At 48.6% G+C, this 17,968-nt stretch overlaps 1 long non-coding RNA gene across 49 annotated transcripts in view; it reads right to left on the bottom strand.

The window, feature by feature from the left end:
* Window positions 1-17,968, bottom strand: part of LOC308179825 — a 185,499-nt gene that overhangs the window by 42,117 nt on the left and 125,414 nt on the right. For 48 of the 49 annotated variants that reach the window (XR_013940557.1, XR_013940558.1, XR_013940582.1 and 45 more), the window contains one exon: window positions 15,845-15,936. This is a non-coding gene — a long non-coding RNA (uncharacterized lncRNA). Of the gene's footprint in view, window positions 1-1,347; window positions 1,462-15,844; window positions 15,937-17,968 lie in introns of all 49 variants that reach the window. The other variant, XR_013940586.1, reaches the window with a different exon arrangement.

Here is a 17,968-nt window from a genome sequence, read left to right as displayed (position 1 = left end):
AGCAGGCTTCAGGAGCCCAGAGGAGCTCCCGGTGGGTCTCTTGCCCGACAGCACCGCCCTTGGGTGTTCCCAACTCTGAGGACAGAGAGATGGTTGAACGGGATTGATCGGGAGAAGGGACAAATGGCAAAGTGGGACTGCTCAAACAGAATCACGTACAAACTGCTTTACTAGCAAGCAACCCTCCAGCATACAGCTGAAGGACGGGGACACCTCCTCCTCCTCCGAAGCATCTTGTGGTTGGCATGTGCCACCAGACAGGAGGATTTCCACCCCTTGGAGGATTTCCATTATTTGGTGTGTCCCTTAGTGCACCTCCCAAAAACATGGGCCAGTAGATGTCCACCAGACATCCACTGTCAGTGCCAGCAAGGCCCTGGTGCTCTGATGGTCTTACTGCTAGGTCCAGACAGACACAGAAGTCTAGCCCAGATGCAGTCCAGGACGGAGCAGATTTACCCTAACACATGCCAGGGACATTCACCAAAATGCTTTGACCCCTGCCCTCCTGGAATGAAAACAGCCCCTCCAAAGTACCAGTGTGGGGAAGAGAAAATTGTAAATGACTTAAAGGGGGATGGAAGCCTCCGAGCTTGACGATCACAAACTGAGGCCGCTAATCTTCTTGTCATGGGAGCAGACTCGCCCGGCAGAAGGGAATTCCTGCCTTTGACTGGCCTAATTAAAGGCATCGAACTCTGCACCCGTTATGGCTTGATGTGCCTTAATCCAATGTGACATTCGACATAGGCGAGGAACGCAGACGCGCACATACGGTTCTCATTGCTCGGAGGGGTTTGGCATCTGCGGGGTGTCCCAGCTGCAGCACGCTTCCTCTGCTCGTCCTGCTGGGCTGAGCTGCGTGGGGTGGCAAAGCGGGGGATAACTGCTCAGTCGGCCCCACGGCTCTGCGTGGCAAGGCGTTGTGCAGAAGGTCCCGTTTAGGGGAGAGGAGTGTGGTCTGAAATGCTGAAAGGCCACTTGAGAAGGTGGGGCTGGGATTCAGAGCTTTCCTCAAGTGAAATGGAGGGGGAAGGGCCGACAGTCTCTCTCCTGTCTCCTAGGGACAGGAACAACCAGTTGCTGTGCCTTTGGAGTGCAGGATATTTCTGAGTATGATGGTACAGAAGATTGTAAAGATCTCAAATCAGAGAAGATTTAGGACACAAGATGAACCTATGGGGTGCAGTGATGTGAATCACGGATACTACTTGTGTTCCTCACCTCCTGTCCAGGACCGGCCGCTAGGTCAGGGGACACACCATGACGTGCTCAGCAGAATCCAGAACAGCTGAACCAGCCCTGGGAAGAAAACTTTCTTCAGAAACTGATGAGAAGGAGACAAACCTCCCCAGCCTTCCAAGCAGAAGTGGCACAGGAGGGCAGTCAGTGGCAGATGAGCGGGGACATCTGCGCCGTGGGGAGCACCGGGCTCTGAAGACCCATGGTGAAACCCATGCCCTGAAAAACAATAAAGCCTTCTCAATGGCACTGCAAGAAACCAACTTTCCTCTTCAGTTACTGTGTAAAAGATTAGAGTCCCAAGCTGCTATTACTTGTACTGCCAACTACCAGTGCTGGTCTGCTAGGCTGTATGGCAGCAGGCTGTGTGTTTAGAGCCGAGGGTCCCAAGTTCATTTCCAGTTAATGATCCATAAGAGAGATCGCAACATTTCTCAGAGGAAGACTACATGGAAGCAACAGATAGACTGTTTAAGCTAGAGTAGAAACAAAGCAGTGAAATACTTGTCATGAGTTATAAATCAGAAGTCAGCGATGCTCTACAGGAGCAGCAATATCTGATGCATGCTAGGACGAACAGGCGGTCAGTAAAAGCTCCTTCGGAATAACAAAACATAGATGGTGAATTCAGTGCGACTGAAACGCAGAACATGTTCGAATTCATATTTAATAAAGCAATTATTGTTTATTATTGAAGTACCAATTGATTATTAAAAACACATTTATTGAGGCTGGACCACAAGGTAACAGATATGTACCTCTGGCATAGTTGCGAAACCTCAGTAAATAGCGATTATTAGAAACACATTTATTGAGGCCTAACGATACCATAAGATGAGTATCAGTTACACAGCTCTTAAAACCCGATCGGTATGTTCTTAAGCCATTTTTACTGAGGGTTTACAGCCCAGCAGTAGAGCTACATGTCTTCATTTAGGGTTGCTAAGCCACATGGAATATCATCTTAATGCTCATTTGATACTTGATTAGGTAGTGTTTACAGGGAAAAGGTTACACCAACCCATGAGAAGAAGGACAAAACGCAGTCGTTTTCCTGCTTCCAAAAACACAAATGAGCGCTGATACTTGATGTGTTGTCAGATCTTTAGTTAATTTCTGAATGCCTGCCTGGCTGGAGCATGCGGACGGTGGGTGAGCTGAGGATACAACCACACGATTCACAGAGCCACATCTATCCCAGAGCCCAATGCCACAAGCACAGCAGTGACTCCTGCCCCCTGCCACACAGCTCATGCCTGTGCTATGTGCTGACCACCCTCAGTAAACCAACTGCACTCAATAAACCTCTGTGCTGGGTAGGTCACCCCTCTGGCCGCCCCTCGCTCCCAGCCCCATGGCACCTGCCTCCAGCTCTGCCGTCCCCATCCCACCCCACGGGGCATCGCACCCTGCGCAGCTACCGGAGACTCCCCAGCACCGCCTGAGCCTTTCCCATGCCTCGGGATGAATACGGGAGATCTCTTCCCCAGAGGAGCAGTGAGTGAAACAAAGAGGCAGTATGGAAACTGCAGCCCGGAGCGAAGGTAGCGATTTTGCCCAGATCATGCAGAACGGCTGCGGGAAAGCCCGGGGGAGAAGAAAAGTCTGCTTCTTTTCTTTCGCCATGCCTCAGACCTCCCGGCCTCCCCTGCGGAGGAGGAGGGGAGAAGGGAGCACAGATTACTGAAGAACTCCCCCAGCTCCAGTCTCCGCTGTTCAAATTTATATATTCCACTACAGGTGACATCATGATTGCTGGAGTCTGACAGGTGATGCTGTAAAATGCATGAAACCATAAAAATTTCAACAGCAGCAAGCTCCATTGCTGCTACATCTGACAGCACTTAGCTGCCCGGCTAACACAAATATTATAAAAGCACTCGGGAAAGAAATCCAACCTGCCTGACCTCAGTTTTGGACTAATAAACAGTAGAGCACGACCAGATTTCACCCACATATAATAAAAAGACGGCTTTCAAAGAAACCAAAGCAGGGTGTTGGTAGGTGTAAAGAGCTAAGGAAAGAGATGAGTTAAAAGTGGGTGAAGGTACTGCTGAGTGCAGGGGGCTCAGCTCACAGCCTGTTCTGCTTTCTGCCCCTCTGTCTTTGTACCCACGGGGGATGTGTCTTAGAAGTGCCCAGCCATAGCTGCAAAGAGATGCTCATTCCTGTTACATAGCCACGTCGGGGTGGAAATTGCCTGAACTGCTGTTCCTTTCTGCTCTCTACAGGGAAAGAGTGCATAATCTTGTCTCAGAGAGTTGGACAGTAAGTAAATCCAAAAGAATTATTGCCCTTTCTTTCACCACCCTCAGCACTAAAATGCAGAAGTCCAAGAATCTGCTTCCTATTTCTTTCTGCTGCGAGATTCCTTTGGTCTCCCTGGGGGAGGAGAGCACCTTGCCTTGGCTCTGCGCGCACCCTGATGGAGGTGAAGGAGGATGTCCCCGCGGGCAACAGCTCCCCAAAACCACCGATGTGAGGCAGGCAGACACAGGCTGGCGGCTCCAGCCAGGGCAGAGGTTTTCAAGCCAGAGAAGCTGAAATGGACGCTCAGGTTCTCTGAGGGGCACTGGTTTCCATGGGCTACCTTGGGATTAGTCAGACAGACAGACAGAAGGAGCTCCTCACCTCCCACACACAGTCTTGGACGGGCAAAACCGAAGGTCTGCAGGTGGAACATGGAAAAGGGATGCTTGCTTGAGACGCATCAGGGCAACCAGCCTGGGAGCCCGCCGGCATCGAGGTTCGGAAATATTTCCACTGGCCACCCCAAAGGCTTTCTGAGCAGAGGTGGGCACCCTTGGGAAGCAGGGCAGAAGAGGGCCAGCTGTCCCCTGCCGCCTCGTGGAGACCCTGCGGGTAGCCCCCAGGGTACAACTCGCAGCCTGCCCTGCAGCCGTGCCCCGGCCACAGCACTGCCAGGTCCCTGTCCCAGCCTGGAGGCCACCGGCGGCTGCGCTCAGCAACCCAGCGGGCACCCGCCCCACGGGTGCCTCTGTGCCAAAAAGCACACCTGCAGTCTGATTTGCCGTTGGATCGCAGCGACAGTCTATTGAGACAGGCAAGCGACAGAAGCTGCTATAAATACACACGCAGCTCCATTAAATCCCCCTTTATTCAAATGTCTGGAGCTGGCTTGGAGCTCGCTCGCCTCCACGGATGCGCGCACAAGGGGCACTGAGTCAAGTGGCAGGCACCAGTCAATGCTGCCCTGTCTGGGGCTGTTACTGGGCAAAACAAACAGCAGCACCAAAATCCTATTGTTACCCACCTGCAACTGGCAACGAGGCTCAAACTTCTAAACACGGTTTTAGTTCCTAAAGATAGGCGTGTTTAAATGTCATTTTTCAACCAAAGATGTTGCTGCCAAATTGTATGGAGTATTTTTAATCACAGGTTTCACCGAGCACTTCAGTGGAAAGTGTGTGATTATTTGTTCACAAAATCGTCGCTGTTTTTTCACCATTACAGATTTCCTTTTTCTACTGAAGTCACTGGTAATAGACACAGATTTTTTCAAACAATTTTTAGTTACTGGAAAAACACGCACACTGAAAAAATGGAAAGTGTGTTCACTGGACCGCGCTAAAATCTTTTTCACATAAGCGGTTCCTTATTTTGCAGTCAGATTTATCAGAATTGACACCAACTGACGGAAATGTGACGGATACAGGCAGCAATTAAAAGCACCTGATATAGACCAACCTGTGACAGCACTTCCCCAGCCCTACTGTACCAGGGGACAGGACAAACTGCGACTAGGTAGGACTTCACCTCTCATGCTCCAGTTCTTCTAAATCTGTAGCCAGATCCAGCTACAAAAAGCCCCAGTCACATATTTTCACAAATACAAGCAGACATTACAGTGATTTAAGTGTGGTCTCTGCAGTCGTCTTCCCGCAGAGCCAGGAAGATATTTAGGCACCTCATTTCAGCTAAAATAAAAGCGATGCCTATGGGACGTTTCCTGCCTAATCACTCCTTGGATCTCGTCCCACATCTCCCTGCTGCTTCTCTACTGCAAAATGCGGAGGAAAACACCACCACGACTTCCCAGAGCGGCGTCAACTTCAGCTCCAGCTCGGGTGGCGTGAGGGCTCAGCTCCTCTAATTAAAACGAAGCTGTTATCAGGAAATGAGCTCCCCCCGACTAGCTCGGGAGAGCAGCTCTGGATTAAGCGTTCCCATCCCCTGCTGCTGCCATTCTCTCTGGATCATTTCCCGACTCCAGCCCGAAGGGAGCAGCTGCTCCAGGCTCCCTGCCCCGTGGACCAGACAAGCGCTGCCAGAGCCCAGTTAATTCCTGTCGAGCCAGGAGATGGCACTCCACATCATGCAGAATTGTGCCTGGGCTTCGCAGGCCCCCAGGACCTCCCTTGTGTGCCTCTGAGCAGCTTCTGCCACCCATCAGCATCCCCGCAGGCCATCAGCAGCCGTGTTTGCACCAAGCCCCCCGGGAGGTGAGGTGCGGAGCCACCCGCGCTGCCCTGCACCTGCAGCGCTCCGACGGCACCACCTGGCCCCGCTCTGCAACCCGGGGGCTCTTTAATGCAATCCCCCTCTTTTTATGGAATAGGCAAAAAAAAAAAGAAAAAAGTAATAATAACCGATCATAAAAAATCAAAATCGTTTACCTTTCAGGAGGCAGCTCAGCACAGACTATTACAGGGTAATTTGGTACATCATAAAGTTTCCTATTAGAAAAGAAAATAGGGCTGCTTGCATGGGCTGCCAATTGGAAATAAAATAGTAGTGGGGTCGTGATCATTAGCACCACTCTTTCTATTAGGCTTGCTTTCCATTAGGGGTGGGAAGAGGAGGGAGACTGAGGTTCAGGTAAAAGCAGATGAGATTGGTCTGGAAGCCAGGGGGGACGAACAGAAGGCTCTGTGCTTATGAGGGATCTCCTCTTGCACCCATTGCACTTACAGTTGTGAGCCCCACGGGTACGGGTGACGCAGGACTAGTCCCCAAGGAGCTACTCATTATGATTCTCAGGTACACAACACATTTTTTTTTCAGAAAAAATACTGAAATTGAGACAAAGAAACAGGCGAGAATGAGATCAAGTTGGTTACTGTGACTGGCCACTGCTGTGAACAAAGGCCCGAAGCGGCGGCATTCGTGTGTGTGTCTCAGCACACTGCCCTTCGCTGCAGGCAACATTTGACATTGATCCCACACCTCTGATGCTTCCCTGCTTCTCCAGACGCTTGTCCCATGAAGGTGATGTGATGCCAAGCATCCAGCAAACCCAGTCCCCCACCAGCTGCATTACAAGGACAGCCTCCCTGGGCTGCTCCGAGCAGCGCAGCAAGGCATGGCCCCGCTTCGCACAGGGGAAGCGACATGACCATGGCCACAGGGGAGAGCAGTGGCAGAGGCAGGTAAAATATCTGGGCTCTCGAGACTGCACTCTCTAGGGTGTCCTGAGCTGGCCCAGCAGGGTATGTCCCCAGACACAGGGTCTCAGCTCTTGGAAGTGGGACCCAGGGTTTTTTTGATCCAAGTCACCTGGTTTTGCTCTGATCTCTGCTCATGCACCCGTTTCTCTACCGGGAGTCACAGGCACGGGGCTGCGCCTGCAGCTGCAGCAGGAGACTGTGCACAGAGGCACCAAGCAAGAGAGCCGGGAGCATTTGCTCCCCCTGTCCTGCCTTGGGGCAAGGAGGAACAACCTCCCCCTGACAGCCCCCTCCCAGCATCTGGCAGTGGCACAGGAGAAAGGCTGGAGCATTTTGCTTCAGGAAAGAACACAAACGATGCTTTTATTTCCTTCAAGGAGGAAAAAGTCTCCTCTCTCTGACAGGAGTTATGTTTTGCTGATTCTCACACTTCCAGCACGCTTCCCTAGGTGACTGCATGATAAGATGGATCAGCTCACCTCCACGCCGTGATGGGACATGGTGAGGACCTCCACGGTGCTGCACACCACGAGGAGCACAGCCCCAACAGTCAAAGCTACAGCAAGACATACCCCAACATCCGAGAGAGGAAGGATCCATGACATAACCCGTGGACACTGCAGATGAAAACGGTCCTTAGAGATCCGAGGGCGTCAGCCTGGAGTTTGGGGCACAAAGGTCACAAAGGGCCATGGAGCTCGGGTCACAAACCAAGAGTACGCAATAATGACATGAGCTGCTCATTAATATTCACCCCGCAGCTCCCATAAAAATCCTCACACCCTCTCGAGAGCTCTGTCTTATTTCATTACTCCTTGCAATTTATTAAGAAAAATCGTTCCTGCGCCACATTTGGGAAGTAACTGAAACTAGCAGCGCTGTCTCCATCTCGTGGGGGAACTGAAGCCCAGCCAAGGCTTGGTCACTGCTCGCTGCGCCGATCTGCGGACTCGCTGCCTCCCCACATCTTGGCCGCCTGTTGGACGGTTCACCTCTCGGCCGCACGCAACGTCCCTTTCCACCTTCTCCTGGCATTGCCACCATCGCTGCAATTGTCTCACATCTGCGTGCTCCGCTTCTTGCCGCGGTGTAGCACAGGTAACCCACAGCACCGCGCGGGGCCAGACTGTGGGCACAAGGAAGCCACCCAGAACCTCGTGCACCAAACCTCCTTGGCCAGCACCAGCAGCACCTGCACAAGGAGCCCCGCTGCAGCCAGCCCCGCAGGCGCCTCCGTGCCAGAAACCCCCTAGCAGACCTCACAGCACCGCTGTGCCTCCTCGGTGAAGAGCACACTTTTACAGCAGAAAGCGGGAGAGGGGCATGCGTGCAGTGGAAATGAGATGCTTTCCACTTAGTTCAATCCCCCCCGTATTTGTGGGGCTGCCTGCTGACTCGGCTTTTATTTGCCTTCACCTCTCAATGGAAAACAAGCGAAAGCTGGGTTCCCTGACAAGGCTCGGTGTGTCTCATGGGCTTCGTCCCGTGTCCTCCAGCGCTCTGGTAGCTGGCTCTTCGCAGGGGCACCCAGACACCGGCCACTGCTCAGACAGGGGACACCCGAGCTGAGCTCACACCCAGGCACAAACTCAGCGTCTCTGAAAAGCAAAGCCCCACGGAAATAATTGAGCTGCACAGAGAGATTGACAAGGACTTCCGCTGGCCCACAGCTATGCTGCTCAGACCAGGACACACAAAAATCCCCCCGTGCCCACAACCCACATGGCCCAAGGGCTGCAAAGCCCCAGGTTCCCAGCACACCTGCTCTCCACTGCCTTTGCAAACCCCATGAGGTGATCACAAGAGCAAGGTACCAGGAAGCATTACACAACCCACTCCCCGACCACCAGCTGGACACGACGCTCCCGCGGGCCTTTCTGCTGATGCTGCAGCCAGAAAGGTGAGCAGAGAGGCTGAGCACCGAGGTGAGTGTTTGATTAACTCGGGTCGGTGAGGGTTTGGGGGGGATCTGTTGGAGATGGAAGTGAAAGCTTTATGGAGTGTTGGCGGGTGCTCCTGACAGCGCTGGAGACGACACGGATTTGGCACGGGCTGCAGCAGCGTTCTTCCCTTGCCATCTGATTTCCAGGCTCCAAAGGCCCCGGGTGACTGATGAAACTCTGCTACGCAACATTTTTGGTTTTATGTTCCGTTTTATCACAACGAGCCCTGAACCTTGTTCCATGCAAGGGGCCACTCACATTTATTCCTAACATTTCCCTGAAAGGTTTCGCTCTCCATCAGTTCTCCCCCACCCTCAGCCCCACGCTCACAGATTTGATAGCCCATACATAGCTGAGCTCCTAGCCAACAGCGGGTACTCCACGATGCAACTTTCAGTCGTAGTCGTCTTTTATTACCAGGACTCCTTAAACCTTTTCTTTGCCTTCTGTCTTCCTTTGATTTTGGCTTTTCTTATTAATTAAATGGCAGGTTTCAATAGCCCAAGATTGAATTATAAGCCTTGTTTAGAGCAAGCAGAATGATCAGAGCAAAGGGTGGAAGCTATATATGTAATACATATATATACTTACGATACAGAATTTTGCTTCCAGACGTTTGGAACAAATTAAATAGAGGATCAAATTAACTAGTGATTGAATTAAGTGGAAAGCATCTCATTACCTAAAAGACGGAAACATGTGTCATTTTAAAACAGCTAAAAATAAAGCAAGAATGGGTCAAAATGAAAAGCAGGAACCTTGCAAATGTCAGCCAAATCTGGGCTCTGCTGAGCCCTCCAAATGTGAAGGCTGTAAATAAGGTGGGTTTTGCTGCATAGTGGGAACTGCTGGGAAATGATGAGCTTGGAAAACAGATGTTGCAAAAACGAACTGCTACACGTCGCATTTCATACACTGGCAATCAAAGAGGCATGCATCGGGTGAAAGGGGTCTCATCTGCAGAGCACAGCTTAGCAGGAAGGGCTTGGCATGCCCAGGACATCGCCTTCACCCACAGGGAGGTACCCAGGGCTGTGGATCTATTACACGGCTGCAAATTCAGAGTAACGCTGCTTACTCTGTCAACTGGGTTAACAGTTCACTGTCAGTCAATGTCTGCAAATTTCCTCTTGCTACTCACTGCCCAGGAAGTTATTCAATCAGAATGAATTTCAAGTATTTCCCAAAGAGAACCAAACCAAGTGATGCAAATCTATTATTTTAACCCAAAAAGAAGACATCTTGTGTCTGTCTTAATCCAGCACCTTTGTTCAAGGGCTCACTTCTGTTTTCCAGACACTTAATTTCCCTTGAAATCTATGTGAAACCAGAGAGCATTCAGAGCTTGCCTTTGTTTCACCATGAAAGAACCGAGATCACTTCACACGTTTCTCCCCTCCTGTGACACTGATGCTCATCTTCCTTCCTGCTCATCCGGACCTTACGAATTCCAGCCACTTGACTTCTCCTCCTGACACAACATTTCACTTAGCGATGCATCAGATGGAAATTGTACTGAGCTGCCGTGGAGCGCAGGAAATCAGTTTTTCACTCCACCTAACTCCAGTCCCAAATTCACCATGAGGAATCAGGCTTTAGCCCTTTCCTATCTAATGTCATATTTCTTCCTTTTGTTCCTTTTATATATCACACTTTGACAAATTCAAGTGGAAGTTTTCCAAGATAAATAACGTTATCTTTGCAGAACCCTACGGCACCCCATGGCAACTCATTATTTTTCAATTAAATTTACTGTTCATTGGCAGTTGCTCTGCTTTAATTTTCTGCCATTTGTTTACTGAAGAACGAAATGCATAACACAAAGCCCTATAAAAGTCAGACTAAGTTAATTAAATGTGGAACTGGGAAAGTCTAACTTTGCCTCCAGAGCAGTTTTATCATAAGATCTCCTTAAAAATGTCACTTTTTGCAGGAATTTATTTAGACATATGTAACCATTATTAATTAAATGTGCACTCCTTTCACAACTCTCTCCAAAAGACAGTTAGCAGTATTTTGTAACCAGTGACTGTAGGAACAAGAGTTCACAAGATTCACAAAGCCGGATGCGAAAAATATTCTTCAGTCAGTCCAATATTTTTAGCTCCCTTCCGTACACGTCTCTGAGTTAGCGATCCTGCATTCAGCTGAGATAAGAACCCGTTAGGAAGCGATGCACCATATTATTTTCCTTCTAATGTCAAGAAGACCTGATTCCATTCCTTGATAGGATCACAGCTTTGATTGATTGCAAAGCTGTCAGGTACATAGGCTTTTACCAGCCATTTTATATACTAACAAAAAATATTCTGATAAGGGTCCTCCACTAGCTCCTAGCACATCACCTGGATCAAGAAATGACTGCACAATAGACATCAAAAATTAATCAGGATGCAAACCTCAGCTGATGACAATGTCACAAGACAATGTCAGAAAAAATCATTATTAAGCAACTGCAGTCAATAAATATTTGCACGCTCTTCTCCATCTGAGCTAAACAAACCTCAAAAATTGTACCTTACAAGTACCTATTTCTCTGCATGGGCGATTGAGAGCTTGATATCTGCTCAGGTACAGATGTCTATGCTGCAAATCATTGTATCTGTTCAGGTGAAGTCCATCCTCACAGTCTCAGAGTGGTGTCTAGCGTGAACCCATCACCCAGGCACCTCTGTCAACCACCCTCATCCTACCCTGAGAGGTAGCTGAAATAGGGGCCATGAGTTACCCCCTGGAAGTGCCTACTTCCCACCACATTTTAGATTGAAAGCTGGGGACAACGTAGTCCAAGCTAAGAGCTGAATGTGACAGGTCAGAAATAGCTTTTGAGTGCTAAAAAGAATCCCAGCTTGGAACTTGGAACAATTTTTCTGGAGAGGAAAGAAAAAGAACAATCTTGTCTGAGACACGCGAATTAGAAACAACATGAATAATTAACGGAAGACTACAAAGCTGAAAGAAGTCTCCATTTAGGTACCCAAAAGCTAGTCTGAACAAAACTGAAGCTAAGGCTTCAGTATTTTGCTGGGACAAATGACTGCAAAAGGGAAACGTACTAAAATGCCCCTATTTGGCCCACATTGTTACTGCAGCAGTCACTAACCCAAGCTCTACCTCCATGGCAAGAAGGTTTCTCCTGGTGCCGAGCAATCAGAAGACCTCCTGGGCAGACCCAGCGATGCTGGGTACCATCTGCAGCCATTTTGAGTGGATAACTGCAGGAGCGGTGGAGAAGCAGGCTAAGGTCTGTAGGAGCACCACAGAGGGGTCTGGCCAGAGCATTTCAAAGGCATCAGATCAGAGTGTGTGCCTGATCTCTGCTACTGATCTCCTGGGAAGCAAAGAGTGGTGCCTGAGCCGGCAGCACCTTGAGTCAGGTGCAAGTGAAAGGCGGTGTGACGGCGTTGAGGCGAGCTTTACATCTTGTGCAAGGTGAGAGAAGCACGGTGTCAGCAGCTAATAAGTTTATAACGGGGTTTCTTCCTCAAGCCAAATGCAGCCCAGATTTATAACTCCCCCATACCACTCTGAACTTTCCGACACTCCTCCTGAAACATTTCATTATTGCTCAATTACTGTCATGTTCTCTTAAGGACCTGGAGGGGAAGAAGGTCTCCATTTGGAGACCAGATGCCACTTCCATCGATATTCACCAAACTGCACTGTGCAATAAATAATCCATTCACCCTTCAGAAACAGGCTTTGAGGATATGATAAGTTAAAGAAAAGAAGAAAAAAAAAAGTGAAAACTCTGACATGCTCTATGTGTAATGGAAACTAACCAGAAACTGAGATGTTGAATTGGTAGCAGGGCACCTTCCGCTTGTCATGGGGCCAGACTGCCTGTCTGACACGGGGGAGGCAGCAAAAGCAGAAATCCTCAGTAGCCTCCACACTGCACAAACTCCAGTCACACTGAAAATACCAAATCTCATGGTTGTCAACCCAACAGAGTCTTGCCCAAAACAGGCCGATCCCAGCACTTTGTAGCAGCTTGTTCCAGACAGTCCTGGTGGACTGGCCCTAGAATGGGAAGGGTACATCGGGAAGGCGGTTAAGGTGAGAGCAAGAACCTCCAGGACACGCTTAGCATCTATGTGCAAGCAGGCACTCGGCACCCACCTACGCTGAGCTCTGAAAACTGTGGAACAAGTATTTTCCTGACCTGAAAGCTGGTTTGACTTCTTCTTCATATGGTCATGGTAGACAGGACTTCAGGCAGAACCAAGTGCACCGCAGCCCCCTCCAGCACAGATGCCCTAAATTCAGTATCCTTAACCAGAAGACTGCGTTCAAAGATCCTACTGGGCTTAAACCCCACTCCTGAGTTACATCTGTCTTAGAATTCATGAATCAACCGACAGCTCTCGTACATTCACTGGACAGACACTTCCACAGCATATTAGCATCCACAATGTTCTTACTGCTTTGATACTTGTTACAAGTCTCTGTTTCTACATATGGAAACCACATTATATATTCCAGATGGAAATTCGTACCCTATTTCGGAGAAGGAAACGAGAGCTATTTCATACTAGATGCATAATTTGTTGTGTGAATATGAAATACGTGACTGCCTCACATGTTATGTTGTGAGCTAATCATAAAAAAATATAATGAAAAAGGTCCCATCTGTCTCTAAATCCTATAATCCAACTGTTCTCAGCTAACTCTAGCTCTGGCAGTACCTGGTATCCATACAGCAAGGAGAGTTTTCTGTGCCAGGGAAATACTGCAAACCAGAAGAGCATTTACAAAGCTGCAACCAAGGTTTCATCTGAGGCAGTGAGAAAACATCTTAGAGGGAATGGACACCTCACGACACTTCTTCAGCTAACTGAACTCATTCCCCAACTCTTCAAATTGTTCTTGACCTGCCTTTTTACCCAGGCTACCCTATAATTATCTTCTTAACATAATTTCCCTCCAGTTCCCTGAAGAGCCTTAATGGGATCACTGGGAAAGATCCAGCTGCACATTAGAAAGCGTGGGGGCAAAGTGCTGTCCCCAGAAGACCAGGCAATATTGCCACTCGCCGTGGTGAGGCTGCGGTTTCAAAATGCAGTTTGCTGACTGCTGAAGTGGATCTGCTGGGCTAAGCCAGCAGATCTGTGGCAAACGGCAGCAGGTGGGTCTGACCTGCTCTGCCTCTTCTCTTGCAGTTTCATTTATCTGCAACCAAACTCACGAGCCTGGTCCCACAGTCCTACTGCAGTATCACCGAAGGTGTTCCACCGGCACCTACGGGACCATTCCTGGGGTGTGGTTTGGACCTGACAACGAGCAAGGGGTACAGGTGGGATGGCCACAGGCTCTCCGTGTCTATCAGGTGGTTGTCTGAAGTTAGGGGGTGCCAGAGCTTTTGGCTGTCACCCCTCTCCATTAACTACGGCCCTATGGGGACCACTGCTCCCCTTTCCCCTCCTGCAGCACCTCACAAGCTGCCCTACAGCCACAGCAGCGTGCGTACACTCACCCCTTTCACGGAGGAGCTGCATCCCTCTTGGTGCTGGACAGTGGCAGGAGACCTGGCACTCGTGAGTGATGGTGGCACTCCACAGCCATGTCGCTGGATCTCCATGCCCAAGACACAAGGATCTCAATGCCAGATGGAGCAGCTCCCTTTAAAGAGCTTTTTTCTTCTTTTTTTTTTTCTTTTTTTTAACCTCAAAGAAACTATTTCCAAACAAGAGCCCTTTTATTGTTATGCCAATTTCAAGCCATGCTGAAGTTCTTAAACATCTGGGCCTGGGCCATTGCCTTTTGAATTTAACCGGTCCATCAGCAATTGCATTCCAGTAGTATGAGTTGTGTCTCTCTCTCCCCAGGCCTGCACTCCATTTCCCACTCAAAATAGGTCTTATTTACCATCAACCCCCCCAATCTCTTTTCCTATCTTTCACAAAGTCTGGCAGACATGGCATGGCAGAGGTCCTCTCCCCTGAGGCTCCTCCTCAGACTGAGGAAACACGAGGAGGACATTAGCAGGGAATTTGTTAAATATAACTCCCAGAGGAACATGGCAAGCAGATCTTGTTGTGTAGAAGGGCAAAACAAACACGACCAAACAAAAAGAAAGATATGCCGTAACTACCACCACCCAGCAACCTCCTGCAGTCCTTACCAAATGAACCCGGAGGGAAAATTCCCTCTTGACCTCAGGTCTGGAGACTGAGTGCAACGATTAGGCACTGGAGAGAATGAGATGCCACCAGAAGGGAGCTGCTTACCTCCTCCCGTGCTGCAGGCTCTGAGGCTGCTCAGACCTGGAAGAGCTCCCCCAACCCACCAGAAGCCAAATCATGCATTGAGGAAGAAAAACTTTCCTTCCTGATCTCAAAGGTGAGTGGAAGCAGCCTCGGAACAGTGAAGTTGTACAAGTATGGTATAAATAAAGAGTGATCTGATCTCTTTTATCCCTGTTGGGGATATCAACAGATTAGCTATGCAAGGACTCATATCAAAGCTTTTTCAGGTCCTAGGAATTGCTGATTTGTCATACAATTCCTTTCACAAACCTATCAGACTTCATCTTAAATAACTCCCCTAACCAGTCTCCAAGGGAACCCTGTCCCTTGTAGTCACAGCAGACACCATGCACTGGGAATTCCTACCAACAGCAGTGTCTGCAGTATTTCCCAGGTTCTTTCCAGCTTCCATCCCTCCAAGTTGTAGATCCAGATGGTCCCCACCAAACAGCAGGCACTTCCCTCAGCTCTCTTCATCCAGAGAGAGAAAAAGCACTCACCAAGGCAGCAAGACCACCAAGATCTGGGTCACCCTCTGGCCATCCCTATTTCTGCCCACTACTGAGGGCGATGACACTGCCTTACATACCACAGTTAAGTCCCCAAGTTGAACAGGACGAACATCTCGCAGAGTGTCCCAGGCTACAAGTTTAACCCAATTACAGGATTACACAAAAGCAATTGCCTGGATTAAGACAATTTTGCTGGCTTGAATCCATTTCACTAAGCATTGCAGATCACTGTAACCTAACTTCTCCTCGGGATTTACCACCCCATCACCTTTGTGCAACCTGCATATTACCAGCACAGCATTCACACCATCACTTTAGAGGATTCCTAATTAACAGTTATTCAAGGCTCGATCCAGAGCTTACTGCAAACCATTAAAGATTTAGGTACATTTCAGCAGGTTTGAGGTCTGATCCTTTAGGACTCTTTTTTAGTTACAAACTATATAAATGCTTTAATCAAGAGGTCATGCATTACTGAATTAGAAACTAACCTGCAGGTGTCTTGGCCAACCAGATGACGTAGAGATGTTTCTGATAGGATGTCTTCCACCATACCCGTGACTGACACCGGGAATTTTGCCATCTGTGTTGAGAGAAAGGCAAATTAGCAAAGATATTAATTCACACCTGTCACAGCTCCTAGGGATGTCTCCGTGCCCTTGGGACACGCCCATTGCCTCCTGCTTCCAGTACTTCCTCGCCTAGAAATCTCCCCAGATTAGGATGTTTTCAAGTGTCTGCTTACTGCTGATAGTGAAAAAAAAAAAAAAAGAAAATACTCCAAAGTATGGAATAGAAGAGAAAAGGGGCTGCGGTGAAGGTTCATGGCTGGCCTAATCTATCATGCACCTTTGGGAAACTAGTCACCTCTGGTCTTCAGTTTGCTTTGGTCTTCAGTGCAGCCTTTGAGCTCCCCAAGAGGACAGCCACTGCCTTCCACGTGTTTTCCAAATCTCAGCCCAGTGGCACCAGTGCTCAAGCAGAGCATTTAGACACCAACAAAATGAAAGCAATAAAATGATTTCACTGGTGGGATTTACTTCTGGCTTGGTCCTCTTTTCTCTTGACTTGGTTGTAAATCCCTTCTGGATGCTTTTTAACACAAGAGGTAGGGAGGGAGAAGTATCTCTCTATATCTCATGGGCTTGGGTGGAAACAAAGCATCTAATTTGAGAGCAGTTTGCCTTGGGAGGCAAGCATTGACTTTTACAAACAGCAGACAATGCTCTGAGGCTTTTGGGTGACTGCTCTAATGTTTTCTGGCTGGATGGTGAACAGCCAGGTAACTGCTGACACCGTCCCGAAGCAGGGTTTGAGGTTCCTCCCATTTTCCCTGGAGGCCATAATCCGAGCTCCTACTAGAGAAACAAATAATTTATCATAGCAGGGATGTCTCATTAAGATTTATTACAAACCCTTATGATAGCTCAGGAAAACTGCTTCCAGGAGTCATCCAACACACCCGAATTAACAAGACAGCCCTTCAGATGGAACTGCGCTATCCAAATCCCTTTACACTGACCTGCAGCCCAGAAATGCTACGACAGCCACGGCAGCTGCCCCACATTAACAGATATCTGCAACTTTTAACAAGAATCAGGCACAGAGCTGTTCCAATCCCCTGCTATAAAACTGATGAACTGAGAGGAATATCGCAAAGAGAAAGAGGAAAAACAGCATCATGCCATAGCTATTTGACTGTGATTTATGTCCCATTCCACCTTGCCTTATCATAGCTAAGCCACTCAGGAGGAGAACACTACACATGCTGTACAAAAATGGACATTGTGTGCAGTTCTGCATCCTCATACAACTGCAACATGGGCTTGTAGACACTCCAGCCTCACCAAACCAACACCTGCTGACACCAGGAAGGTACAGCTACAACTGCTGGGTGCACTGATGGTACCTGCACAGCCACACAACGCTGCCTGTGCTCCCCGAGTTTTGCTACAGCCTTGAAATGTGTGCTGCATAAACCATGGCATCGATCCCCTGGGGAGCATTGCTGCCTTGGATGTGCTGACATCTTTATCAACAGCCGTAAGCAGCCTTCACTGTACAGACAGCTGGGCGAGAGAGAAGGTGATCCCTGGCACCGAGCTGACAGCCAGACCGTTTTGCCAGTTTTCAGAACCAGACTTTCCACTGTTTTATTTCAAAGTGACATTTTTGTTTCCTTGTCTAAAAACTGATATTGTAAAGAAAAATGGTTGAATGTATGTCAGAAATAACCCCTGAATTGTTTTTAGGAAAAGTGAAAGATTTCAGTTGTCCCAGTATCATATTTTTATCCAGGATAAAAAAAGCAGCAAGTTTTCTGTTTAGCATGAACACACTTTCTTTAATGATTTCCGAGTTGGCCAACTACCTCAGATATCTGTATTTCCCACAGCTATTCTGTAACTTGTTGGGGAAAGGCTGAATGTGTCTACTTATAGCATCAAACTGAAGTGTTCTGAATTGTCCTTGTGACGGATAAGCAGCTTTCCCCATTTAAGTCTGAAGATCTATTCCTCTGCATCACAATTAAAGCAACTTTATAAAGGTGTGGAGCCCAGAGCAGCTACTGCCTTTCAATGGTGAAATAATTATTTGTACAGTGAGCTCAGTAA

Source organism: Anser brachyrhynchus, assembly GCF_964034855.1.
Source record: "Anser brachyrhynchus genome assembly, chromosome: 18".
In the NCBI taxonomy this organism is placed as follows: domain Eukaryota; kingdom Metazoa; phylum Chordata; class Aves; order Anseriformes; family Anatidae; genus Anser; species Anser brachyrhynchus.
Note: the sequence above shows the minus strand (reverse complement) of the source record. Positions and strands in the feature narration are given on the sequence as shown.